Source organism: Schistocerca gregaria, chromosome 10 (genome assembly GCF_023897955.1).
Source record: "Schistocerca gregaria isolate iqSchGreg1 chromosome 10, iqSchGreg1.2, whole genome shotgun sequence".
Taxonomy (NCBI): domain Eukaryota; kingdom Metazoa; phylum Arthropoda; class Insecta; order Orthoptera; family Acrididae; genus Schistocerca; species Schistocerca gregaria.
In genome coordinates this window covers 209,254,697-209,268,822 of record NC_064929.1, presented here as the reverse complement: position 1 = coordinate 209,268,822, position 14,126 = coordinate 209,254,697, and the positions used below count along the sequence as shown (strand labels likewise).

The 14,126-nt window shown below is 39.3% G+C and overlaps 1 protein-coding gene across 1 annotated transcript in view; it reads right to left on the bottom strand.

Moving 5' to 3' along the window:
- Window positions 1–14,126, bottom strand: part of LOC126293245 (uncharacterized) — a 52,814-nt gene that overhangs the window by 20,202 nt on the left and 18,486 nt on the right. The window lies entirely within an intron of this gene.

The following is a 14,126-nucleotide window of genomic DNA, read 5'->3' as shown; positions in this document are numbered from 1 at the left end:
CCGTCTTGCTGTGTGAGGACCTCGCTGTGATGAAACATAGAATTAATACATTTTCAAAATCAAATACTTCATTCTTATATGAAGTTGAAGCAACTAGCTTTTAAAATCTATAAAGCCTGGGTACCTACCAATAGAATGAAAACTTGTCCAGGTGCACCCTCTCGTTGATATGACGCTGCCGATGGGCAAATAAACAATGCCGTCTTGCTGTGTGAGGACCTCGCTGTGATGAAACATAGAATTAATACATTTTCAAAATCAAATACTTCATTCTTATATGAAGTTGAAGCAACTAGCTTTTAAAATCTATAAAGCCTGGGTACCTACCAATAGAATGAAAACTTGTCCAGGTGCACCCTCTCGTCGATATGACGCTGCCGATGGGCAAATAAACAATGCCGTCTTGCTGTGTGAGGACCTCGCTGTGATGAAACATAGAATTAATACATTTTCAAAATCAAATACTTCATTCTTATATGAAGTTGAAGCAACTAGCTTTTAAAATCTATAAAGCCTGGGTACCTACCAATAGAATGAAAACTTGTCCAGGTGCACCCTCTCGTCGATATGACGCTGCCGATGGGCAAACAAACAATGCCGTCTTGCTGTGTGAGGACCTCGCTGTGATGAAACATAGAATTAATACATTTTCAAAATCAAATACTTCATTCTTATATGAAGTTGAAGCAACTAGCTTTTAAAATCTATAAAGCCTGGGTACCTACCAATAGAATGAAAACTTGTCCAGGTGCACCCTCTCGTCGATATGACGCTGCCGATGGGCAAATAAACAATGCCGTCTTGCTGTGTGAGGACCTCGCTGTGATGAAACATAGAATTAATACATTTTCAAAATCAAATACTACATTCTTATATGAAGTTGAAGCAACTAGCTTTTAAAATCTATAAAGCCTGGGTACCTACCAATAGAATGAAAACTTGTCCAGGTGCACCCTCTCGTCGATATGACGCTGCCGATGGGCAAATAAACAATGCCGTCTTGCTGTGTGAGGACCTCGCTGTGATGAAACATAGAATTAATACATTTTCAAAATCAAATACTTCATTCTTATATGAAGTTGAAGCAACTAGCTTTTAAAATCTATAAAGCCTGGGTACCTACCAATAGAATGAAAACTTGTCCAGGTGCACCCTCTCGTCGATATGACGCTGCCGATGGGCAAATAAACAATGCCGTCTTGCTGTGTGAGGACCTCGCTGTGATGAAACATAGAATTAATACATTTTCAAAATCAAATACTTCATTCTTATATGAAGTTGAAGCAACTAGCTTTTAAAATCTATAAAGCCTGGGTACCTACCAATAGAATGAAAACTTGTCCAGGTGCACCCTCTCGTCGATATGACGCTGCCGATGGGCAAATAAACAATGCCGTCTTGCTGTGTGAGGACCTCGCTGTGATGAAACATAGAATTAATACATTTTCAAAATCAAATACTTCATTCTTATATGAAGTTGAAGCAACTAGCTTTTAAAATCTATAAAGCCTGGGTACCTACCAATAGAATGAAAACTTGTCCAGGTGCACCCTCTCGTCGATATGACGCTGCCGATGGGCAAATAAACAATGCCGTCTTGCTGTGTGAGGACCTCGCTGTGATGAAACATAGAATTAATACATTTTCAAAATCAAATACTTCATTCTTATATGAAGTTGAAGCAACTAGCTTTTAAAATCTATAAAGCCTGGGTACCTACCAATAGAATGAAAACTTGTCCAGGTGCACCCTCTTGTCGATATGACGCTGCCGATGGGCAAATAAACAATGCCGTCTTGCTGTGTGATGACCTTGCTGTGATGAAACATAGAATTAATACATTTTCAAAATCAAATACTTCATTCTTATATGAAGTTGAAGCAACTAGCTTTTAAAATCTATAAAGCCTGGGTACCTACCAATAGAATGAAAACTTGTCCAGGTGCACCCTCTCGTCGATATGACGCTGCCGATGGGCAAATAAACAATGCCGTCTTGCTGTGTGAGGACCTCGCTGTGATGAAACATAGAATTAATACATTTTCCAAATCTAATACTTCATTCTTATGTGAAGTTGAAGCAACTAGCTTTTAAAATCTATAAAGCCTGGGTACCTACCAATAGAATGAAAACTTGTCCAGGTGCACCCTCTCGTCGATATGACGCTGCCGATGGGCAAATAAACAATGCCGTCTTGCTGTGTGAGGACCTCGCTGTGATGAAACATAGAATTAATACATTTTCAAAATCAAATACTTCATTCTTATATGAAGTTGAAGCAACTAGCTTTTAAAATCTATAAAGCCTGGGTACCTACAAATTGAATGAAAACTTGTCCAGGTGCACCCTCTCGTCGATATGACGCTGCCGATGGGCAAATAAACAATGCCGTCTAGCTGTGTGAGGACCTCGCTGTGATGAAACATAGAATTAATACATTTTCAAAATGAAATACTTCATTCTTATATGAAGTTGAAGCAACTAGCTTTTAAAATCTATAAAGCCTGGGTACCTACGAATAGAATGAAAACTTGTCCAGGTGCACCCTCTTGTCGATATGACGCTGCCGATGGGCAAATAAACAATGCCGTCTTGCTGTGTGAGGACCTCGCTGTGATGAAACATAGAATTAATACATTTTCAAAATCAAATACTTCATTCTTATATGAAGTTGAAGCAACTAGCTTTTAAAATCTATAAAGCCTGGGTACCTACCAATAGAATGAAAACTTGTCCAGGTGCACCCTCTCGTCGATATGACGCTGCCGATGGGCAAATAAACAATGCCGTCTTGCTGTGTGAGGACCTCGCTGTGATGAAACATAGAATTAATACATTTTCAAAATCAAATACTTCATTCTTATATGAAGTTGAAGCAACTAGCTTTTAAAATCTATAAAGCCTGGGTACCTACCAATAGAATGAAAACTTGTCCAGGTGCACCCTCTCGTCGATATGACGCTGCCGATGGGCAAATAAACAATGCCGTCTTGCTGTGTGAGGACCTCGCTGTGATGAAACATAGAATTAATACATTTTCAAAATCAAATACTTCATTCTTATATGAAGTTGAAGCAACTAGCTTTTAAAATCTATAAAGCCTGGGTACCTACCAATAGAATGAAAACTTGTCCAGGTGCACCCTCTCGTCGATATGACGCTGCCGATGGGCAAATAAACAATGCCGTCTTGCTGTGTGAGGACCTCGCTGTGATGAAACATAGAATTAATACATTTTCAAAATCAAATACTTCATTCTTATATGAAGTTGAAGCAACTAGCTTTTAAAATCTATAAAGCCTGGGTACCTACAAATTGAATGAAAACTTGTCCAGGTGCACCCTCTCGTCGATATGACGCTGCCGATGGGCAAATAAACAATGCCGTCTAGCTGTGTGAGGTCCTCGCTGTGATGAAACATAGAATTAATACATTTTCAAAATCAAATACTTCATTCTTATATGAAGTTGAAGCAACTAGCTTTTAAAATCTATAAAGCCTGGGTACCTACCAATAGAATGAAAACTTGTCCAGGTGCACCCTCTTGTCGATATGACGCTGCCGATGGGCAAATAAACAATGCCGTCTTGCTGTGTGAGGACCTCGCTGTGATGAAACATAGAATTAATACATTTTCAAAATCAAATACTTCATTCTTATATGAAGTTGAAGCAACTAGCTTTTAAAATCTATAAAGCCTGGGTACCTACCAATAGAATGAAAACTTGTCCAGGTGCACCCTCTCGTCGATATGACGCTGCCGATGGGCAAATAAACAATGCCGTCTTGCTGTGTGAGGACCTCGCTGTGATGAAACATAGAATTAATACATTTTCAAAATCAAATACTTCATTCTTATATGAAGTTGAAGCAACTAGCTTTTAAAATCTATAAAGCCTGGGTACCTACCAATAGAATGAAAACTTGTCCAGGTGCACCCTCTCGTCGATATGACGCTGCCGATGGGCAAATAAACAATGCCGTCTTGCTGTGTGAGGACCTCGCTGTGATGAAACATAGAATTAATACATTTTCAAAATCAAATACTTCATTCTTATATGAAGTTGAAGCAACTAGCTTTTAAAATCTATAAAGCCTGGGTACCTACCAATAGAATGAAAACTTGTCCAGGTGCACCCTCTCGTCGATATGACGCTGCCGATGGGCAAATAAACAATGCCGTCTTGCTGTGTGAGGACCTCGCTGTGATGAAACATAGAATTAATACATTTTCAAAATCAAATACTTCATTCTTATATGAAGTTGAAGCAACTAGCTTTTAAAATCTATAAAGCCTGGGTACCTACCAATAGAATGAAAACTTGTCCAGGTGCACCCTCTCGTCGATATGACGCTGTCGATGGGCAAATAAACAATGCCGTCTTGCTGTGTGAGGACCTCGCTGTGATGAAACATAGAATTAATACATTTTCAAAATCAAATACTTCATTCTTATATGAAGTTGAAGCAACTAGCTTTTAAAATCTATAAAGCCTGGGTACCTACCAATAGAATGAAAACTTGTCCAGGTGCACCCTCTCGTTGATATGACGCTGCCGATGGGCAAATAAACAATGCCGTCTTGCTGTGTGAGGACCTCGCTGTGATGAAACATAGAATTAATACATTTTCAAAATCAAATACTTCATTCTTATATGAAGTTGAAGCAACTAGCTTTTAAAATCTATAAAGCCTGGGTACCTACCAATAGAATGAAAACTTGTCCAGGTGCACCCTCTCGTCGATATGACGCTGCCGATGGGCAAATAAACAATGCCGTCTTGCTGTGTGAGGACCTCGCTGTGATGAAACATAGAATTAATACATTTTCAAAATCAAATACTTCATTCTTATATGAAGTTGAAGCAACTAGCTTTTAAAATCTATAAAGCCTGGGTACCTACCAATAGAATGAAAACTTGTCCAGGTGCACCCTCTCGTCGATATGACGCTGCCGATGGGCAAATAAACAATGCCGTCTTGCTGTGTGAGGACCTTGCTGTGATGAAACATAGGATTAATACATTTTCAAAATCAAATACTTCATTCTTATATGAAGTTGAAGCAACTAGCTTTTAAAATCTATAAAGCCTGGGTACCTACCAATAGAATGAAAACTTGTCCAGGTGCACCCTCTCGTCGATATGACGCTGTCGATGGGCAAATAAACAATGCCGTCTTGCTGTGTGAGGACCTCGCTGTGATGAAACATAGAATTAATACATTTTCAAAATCAAATACTTCATTCTTATATGAAGTTGAAGCAACTAGCTTTTAAAATCTATAAAGCCTGGGTACCTACCAATAGAATGAAAACTTGTCCAGGTGCACCCTCTCGTCGATATGACGCTGCCGATGGGCAAATAAACAATGCCGTCTTGCTGTGTGAGGACCTCGCTGTGATGAAACATAGAATTAATACATTTTCAAAATCAAATACTTCATTCTTATATGAAGTTGAAGCAACTAGCTTTTAAAATCTATAAAGCCTGGGTACCTACCAATAGATTGAAAACTTGTCCAGGTGCACCCTCTCGTCGATATGACGCTGCCGATGGGCAAATAAACAATGCCGTCTTGCTGTGTGAGGACCTCGCTGTGATGAAACATAGAATTAATACATTTTCAAAATCAAATACTTCATTCTTATATGAAGTTGAAGCAACTAGCTTTTAAAATCTATAAAGCCTGGGTACCTACCAATAGAATGAAAACTTGTCCAGGTGCACCCTCTCGTCGATATGACGCTGCCGATGGGCAAATAAACAATGCCGTCTTGCTGTGTGAGGACCTCGCTGTGATGAAACATAGAATTAATACATTTTCAAAATCAAATACTTCATTCTTATATGAAGTTGAAGCAACTAGCTTTTAAAATCTATAAAGCCTGGGTACCTACCAATAGAATGAAAACTTGTCCAGGTGCACCCTCTCGTCGATATGACGCTGCCGATGGGCAAATAAACAATGCCGTCTTGCTGTGTGAGGACCTCGCTGTGATGAAACATAGAATTAATACATTTTCAAAATCAAATACTTCATTCTTATATGAAGTTGAAGCAACTAGCTTTTAAAATCTATAAAGCCTGGGTACCTACCAATAGAATGAAAACTTGTCCAGGTGCACCCTCTCGTCGATATGACGCTGCCGATGGGCAAATAAACAATGCCGTCTTGCTGTGTGAGGACCTCGCTGTGATGAAACATAGAATTAATACATTTTCAAAATCAAATACTTCATTCTTATATGAAGTTGAAGCAACTAGCTTTTAAAATCTATAAAGCCTGGGTACCTACCAATAGAATGAAAACTTGTCCAGGTGCACCCTCTCGTCGATATGACGCTGCCGATGGGCAAATAAACAATGCCGTCTTGCTGTGTGAGGACCTCGCTGTGATGAAACATAGAATTAATACATTTTCAAAATCAAATACTTCATTCTTATATGAAGTTGAAGCAACTAGCTTTTAAAATCTATAAAGCTTGGGTACCTACCAATAGAATGAAAACTTGTCCAGGTGCACCCTCTCGTCGATATGACGCTGCCGATGGGCAAATAAACAATGCCGTCTTGCTGTGTGAGGACCTCGCTGTGATGAAACATAGAATTAATACATTTTCAAAATCAAATACTTCATTCTTATATGAAGTTGAAGCAACTAGCTTTTAAAATCTATAAAGCCTGGGTACCTACCAATAGAATGAAAACTTGTCCAGGTGCACCCTCTCGTCGATATGACGCTGCCGATGGGCAAATAAACAATGCCGTCTTGCTGTGTGAGGACCTCGCTGTGATGAAACATAGAATTAATACATTTTCAAAATCAAATACTTCATTCTTATATGAAGTTGAAGCAACTAGCTTTTAAAATCTATAAAGCCTGGGTACCTACCAATAGAATGAAAACTTGTCCAGGTGCACCCTCTCGTCGATATGACGCTGCCGATGGGCAAATAAACAATGCCGTCTTGCTGTGTGAGTACCTCGCTGGGATGAAACATAGAATTCATACATTTTCAAAATCAAATACTTCATTCTTATATGAAGTTGAAGCAACTAGCTTTTAAAATCTATAAAGCCTGGGTACCTACCAATAGAATGAAAACTTGTCCAGGTGCACCCTCTCGTCGATATGACGCTGCCGATGGGCAAATAAACAGTGCCGTCTTGCTGTGTGAGGACCTCGCTGGGATGAAACATAGAATTAATACATTTTCAAAATCAAATACTTCATTCTTATATGAAGTTGAAGCAACTAGCTTTTAAAACCTATAAAGCCTGGGTACCTACCAATAGAATGAAAACTTGACCTGGAGCACCCTCTCGTCGATATGACGCTGCCGATGGGCAAATAAACAATGCCGTCTTGCTGTGTGAGGACCTCGCTGGGATGAAACATAGAATTCATACATTTTCAAAATCAAATACTTCATTCTTATATGAAGTTGAAGCAACAAGCTTTTAAAATCTATAAAGCCTGGGTACCTACCAATAGAATGAAAACTTGTCCAGGTGCACCCTCTCGTCGATATGACGCTGCCGATGGGCAAATAAACAATGCCGTCTTGCTGTGTGAGGACCTCGCTGTGATGAAACATAGAATTAATACATTTTCAAAATCAAATACTTCATTCTTATATGAAGTTGAAGCAACTAGCTTTTAAAATCTATAAAGCCTGGGTACCTACCAATAGAATGAAAACTTGTCCAGGTGCACCCTCTCGTCGATATGACGCTGCCGATGGGCAAATAAACAATGCCGTCTTGCTGTGTGAGGACCTCGCTATGATGAAACATAGAATTAATACATTTTCAAAATCAAATACTTCATTCTTATATGAAGTTGAAGCAACTAGCTTTTAAAATCTATAAAGCCTGTGTACCTACCAATAGAATGAAAACTTGTCCAGGTGCACCCTCTCGTCGATATGACGCTGCCGATGGGCAAATAAACAATGCCGTCTTGCAGTGTGAGGACCTCGCTGGGATGAAACATAGAATTAATACATTTTCAAAATCAAATACTTCATTCTTATATGAAGTTGAAGCAACTAGCTTTTAAAATCTATAAAGCCTGGGTACCTACCAATAGAATGAAAACTTGTCCAGGTGCACCCTCTCGTCGATATGACGCTGCCGATGGGCAAATAAACAATGCCGTCTTGCTGTGTGAGGACCTCGCTGGGATGAAACATAGAATTAATACATTTTCAAAATCAAATACTTCATTCTTATATGAAGTTGAAGCAACTAGCTTTTAAAATCTATAAAGCCTGGGTACCTACCAATAGAATGAAAACTTGTCCAGGTGCACCCTCTCGTCGATATGACGCTGCCGATGGGCAAATAAACAGTGCCGTCTTGCTGTGTGAGGACCTCGCTGGGATGAAACATAGAATTAATACATTTTCAAAATCAAATACTTCATTCTTATATGAAGTTGAAGCAACTAGCTTTTAAAATCTATAAAGCCTGGGTACCTACCAATAGAATGAAAACTTGTCCAGGTGCACCCTCTCGTCGATATGACGCTGCCGATGGGCAAATAAACAATGCCGTCTTGCTGTGTGAGGACCTCGCTGGGATGAAGCATAGAATTCATACATTTTCAAAATCAAATACTTCATTCTTATATGAAGTTGAAGCAACTAGCTTTTAAAATCTATAAAGACTGGGTACCTACCAATAGAATGAAAACTTGTCCAGGTGCACCCTCTCGTCGATATGACGCTGCCGATGGGCAAATAAACAATGCCGTCTTGCTGTGTGAGGACCTCGCTGGGATGAAACATAGAATTAATACATTTTCAAAATCAAATACTTCATTCTTATATGAAGTTGAAGCAACTAGCTTTTAAAATCTATAAAGCCTGGGTACCTACCAATAGAATGAAAACTTGTCCAGGTGCACCCTCTCGTCGATATGACGCTGCCGATGGGCAAATAAACAATGCCGTCTTGCTGTGTGAGGACCTCGCTGTGATGAAACATAGAATTAATACATTTTCAAAATCAAATACTTCATTCTTATACGAAGTTGAAGCAACTAGCTTTTAAAATCTATAAAGCCTGGGTACCTACCAATAGAATGAAAACTTGTCCAGGTGCACCCTCTCGTCGATATGGCGCTGCCGATGGGCAAATAAACAATGCCGTCTTGCTGTGTGCTGACCTCGCTGTGATGAAACATAGAATTAATACATTTTCAAAATCAATTACTTCATTCTTATATGAAGTTGAAGCAACTAGCTTTTAAAATCTATAAAGCCTGGGTACCTACTAATAGAATGAAAACTTGTCCAGGTGCACCCTCTCGTCGATATGGCGCTGCCGATGGGCAAATAAACAATGCCGTCTTGCTGTGTGAGGACCTCGCTGGGATGAAACATAGAATTAGTACATTTTCAAAATCAAATACTTCATTCTTATATGAAGTTGAAGCAACTAGCTTTTAAAATCTATAAAGCCTGGGTACCTACCAATAGAATGAAAATTTGTCCAGGTGCACCCTCTCGTCGATATGGCGCTGCCGATGGGCAAATAAACAATGCCGTCTTGCTGTGTGAGGACCTCGCTGTGATGAAACATAGAATTAATACATTTTCAAAATCAAATACTTCATTCTTATATGAAGTTGAAGCAACTAGCTTTTAAAATCTATAAAGCCTGGGTACCTACCAATAGAATGAAAACTTGTCCAGGTGCACCCTCTCGTCGATATGACGCTGCCGATGGGCAAATAAACAATGCCGTCTTGCTGTGTGAGGACCTCGCTATGATGAAACATAGAATTAATACATTTTCAAAATCAAATACTTCATTCTTATATGAAGTTGAAGCAACTAGCTTTTAAAATCTATAAAGCCTGGGTACCTACGAATAGAATGAAAACTTGTCCAGGTGCACCCTCTCGTCGATATGGCGCTGCCGATGGGCAAATAAACAATGCCGTCTTGCTGTGTGAGGACCTCGCTGTGATGAAACATAGAATTAATACATTTTCAAAATCAAATACTTCTTTCTTATATGAAGTTGAAGCAACTAGCTTTTAAAATCTATAAAGCCTGGGTACCTACCAATAGAATGAAAACTTGTCCAGGTGCACCCTCTCGTCGATATGGCGCTGCCGATGGGCAAATAAACAGTGCCGTCTTGCTGTGTGAGGACCTCGCTGTGATGAAACATAGAATTAATACATTTTCAAAATCAAATACTTCATTCTTATATGAAGTTGAAGCAACTAGCTTTTAAAATCTATAAAGCCTGGGTACCTACCAATAGAATGAAAACTTGTCCAGGTGCACCCTCTCGTCGATATGGCGCTGCCAATGGGCAAATAAACAATGCCGTCTTGCTGTGTGAGGACCTCGCTGTGATGAAACATAGAATTAATACATTTTCAAAATCAAATACTTCATTCTTATATGAAGTTGAAGCAACTAGCTTTTAAAATCTATAAAGCCTGGGTACCTACCAATAGAATGAAAACTTGTCCAGGTGCACCCTCTCGTCGATATGGCGCTGCCAATGGGCAAATAAACAATGCCGTCTTGCTGTGTGAGGACCTCGCTGTAATGAAACATAGAATTAATCCATTTTCAAAATCAAATACTTCATTCTTATATGAAGTTGAAGCAACTAGCTTTTAAAATCTATAAAGCCTGGGTACCTACCAATAGAATGAAAACTTGTCCAGGTGCACCCTCTCGTCGATATGGCGCTGCCGATGGGCAAATAAACAGTGCCGTCTTGCTGTGTGAGGACCTCGCTGTGATGAAACATAGAATTCATACATTTTCAAAATCAAATACTTCATTCTTATATGAAGTTGAAGCAACTAGCTTTTAAAATCTATAAAGCCTGGGTACCTACCAATAGAATGAAAACTTGTCCAGGTGCACCCTCTCGTCGATATGGCGCTGCCGATGGGCAAATAAACAGTGCCGTCTTGCTGTGTGAGGACTTCGCTGGGATGAAACATAGAATTAATACATTTTCAAAATCAAATACTTCATTCTTATATGAAGTTGAAGCAACTAGCTTTTAAAATCTATAAAGCCTGGGTACCTACCAATAGAATGAAAACTTGTCCAGGTGCACCCTCTCGTCGATATGGCGCTGCCGATGGGCAAATAAACTATGCCGTCTTGCTGTGTGAGGACCTCGCTGTGATGAAGCATAGAATTAATACATTTTCAAAATCAAATACTTCATTCTTATATGAAGTTGAAGCAACTAGCTTTTAAAATCTATAAAGCCTGGGTACCTACCAATAGAATGAAAACTTGTCCAGGTGCACCCTCTCGTCGATATGGCGCTTCCGATGGGCAAATAAACAATGCCGTCTTGCTGTGTGAGGACCTCGCTGTGATGAAACATAGAATTAATACATTTTCAAAATCAAATACTTCATTCTTATATGAAGTTGAAGCAACTAGCTTTTAAAATCTATAAAGCCTGGGTACCTACCAATAGAATGAAAACTTGTCCAGGTGCACCCTCTCGTCGATATGGCGCTGCCGATGGGCAAAAAAAATATGCCGTCTTGCTGTGTGAGGACCTCGCTGTGATGAAGCATAGAATTAATACATTTTCAAAATCAAATACTTCATTCTTATATGAAGTTGAAGCTACTAGCTTTTAAAATCTATAAAGCCTGGGTACCTACCAATAGAATGAAAACTTGTCCAGGTGCACCCTCTCGTCGATATGGCGCTTCCGATGGGCAAATAAACAATGCCGTCTTGCTGTGTGAGGACCTCGCTGTGATGAAACATAGAATTAATACATTTTCAAAATCAAATACTTCATTCTTATATGAAGTTGAAGCAACTAGCTTTTAAAATCTATAAAGCCTGGGTACCTACCAATAGAATGAAAACTTGTCCAGGTGCACCCTCTCGTCGATATGGCGCTGCCGATGGGCAAATAAACTATGCCGTCTTGCTGTGTGAGGACCTCGCTGTGATGAAGCATAGAATTAACACATTTTCAAAATCAAATACTTCATTCTTATATGAAGTTGAAGCAACTAGCTTTTAAAATCTATAAAGCCTGGGTACCTACCAATAGAATGAAAACTTGTCCAGGTGCACCCTCTTGTCGATATGACGCTGCCGATGGGCAAATAAACAATGCCGTCTTGCTGTGTGAGGACCTCGCTGTGATGAAACATAGAATTAATACATTTTCAAAATCAAATACTTCATTCTTATATGAAGTTGAAGCAACTAGCATTTAAAATCTATAAAGCCTGGGTACCTACCAATAGAATGAAAACTTGTCCAGGTGCACCCTCTCGTCGATATGACGCTGCCGATGGGAAAATAAACAATGCCGTCTTGCTGTGTGAGGACCTCGCTGTGATGAAACATAGAATTAATACATTTTCAAAATCAAACACTTCATTCTTATATGAAGTTGAAGCAACTAGCATTTAAAATCTATAAAGCCTGGGTACCTACCAATAGAATGAAAACTTGTCCAGGTGCACCCTCTCGTCGATATGACGCTGCCGATGGGCAAATAAACAATGCCGTCTTGCTGTGTGAGGACCTCGCTGTGATGAAACATAGAATTAATACATTTTCAAAATCAAATACTTCATTCTTATATGAAGTTGAAGCAACTAGCATTTAAAATCTATAAAGCCTGGGTACCTACCAATAGAATGAAAACTTGTCCAGGTGCACCCTCTAGTCGATATGACGCTGCCGATGGCAAATAAACAATGCCGTCTTGCTGTGTGAGGACCTCGCTGTGATGAAACATAGAATTAATACATTTTTAAAATCAAATACTTCATTCTTATATGAAGTTGAAGCAACTAGCTTTTAAAATCTATAAAGCCTGGGTACCTACCAATAGAATGAAAACTTGTCCAGGTGCACCCTCTCGTCGATATGACGCTGCCGATGGGAAAATAAACAGTGCCGTCTTGCTGTGTGAGGACCTCGCTGGGATGAAACATAGAATTAATACATTTTCAAAATCAAATACTTCATTCTTATATGAAGTTGAAGCAACTAGCTTTTAAAATCTATAAAGCCTGGGTACCTACCAATAGAATGAAAACTTGTCCAGGTGCACCCTCTCATCGATATGACGCTGCCGATGGGCAAATAAACAATGCCGTCTTGCTGTGTGAGGACCTCGCTGGGATGAAACATAGAATTAATACATTTTCAAAATCAAATACTTCATTCTTATATGAAGTTGAAGCAACTAGCATTTAAAATCTGTAAAGCCTGGGTACCTACCAATAGAATGAAAACTTGTCCAGGTGCACCCTCTCGTCGATATGACGCTGCCGATGGGCAAATAAACAATGCCGTCTTGCTGTGTGAGGACCTCGCTGTGATGAAACATAGAATTAATACATTTTCAAAATGAAATACTTCATTCTTATATGAAGTTGAAGCAACTAGCTATTAAAATCTATAAAGCCTGGGTACCTACCAATAGAATGAAAACTTGTCCGGTGCACCCTCTCGTCGATATGACGCTGCCGATGGGCAAATAAACAGTCCCGTCTTGCTGTGTGAGGACCTCGCTGTGATGAAACATAGAATTAATACATTTTCAAAATCAAATACTTCATTCTTATATGAAGTTGAAGCAACTAGCTTTTAAAATCTATAAAGCCTGGGTACCTACCAATAGAATGAAAACTTGTCCAGGTGCACCCTCTCGTCGATATGACGCTGCCGATGGGCAAATAAACAATGCCGTCTTGCTGTGTGAGGACCTCGCTGTGATGAAACATAGAATTAATACATTTTCAAAATCAAATACTTCATTCTTATATGAAGTTGAAGCAACTAGCATTTACAATCTATAAAGCCTGGGTACCTACCAATAGAATGAAAACTTGTCCAGGTGCACCCTCTCGTCGATATGACGCTGCCGATGGGCAAATAAACAATGCCCTCTTGCTGTGTGAGGACCTCGCTGTGATGAAACATAGAATAAATACATTTTCAAAATCAAATACTTCATTCTTATATGAAGTTGAAGCAACTAGCATTTAAAATCTATAAAGCCTGGGTACCTACCAATAGAATGAAAACTTGTCCAGGTGCACCTTCTCGTCGATATGACGCTGCCGATGGGCAAATAAACAGT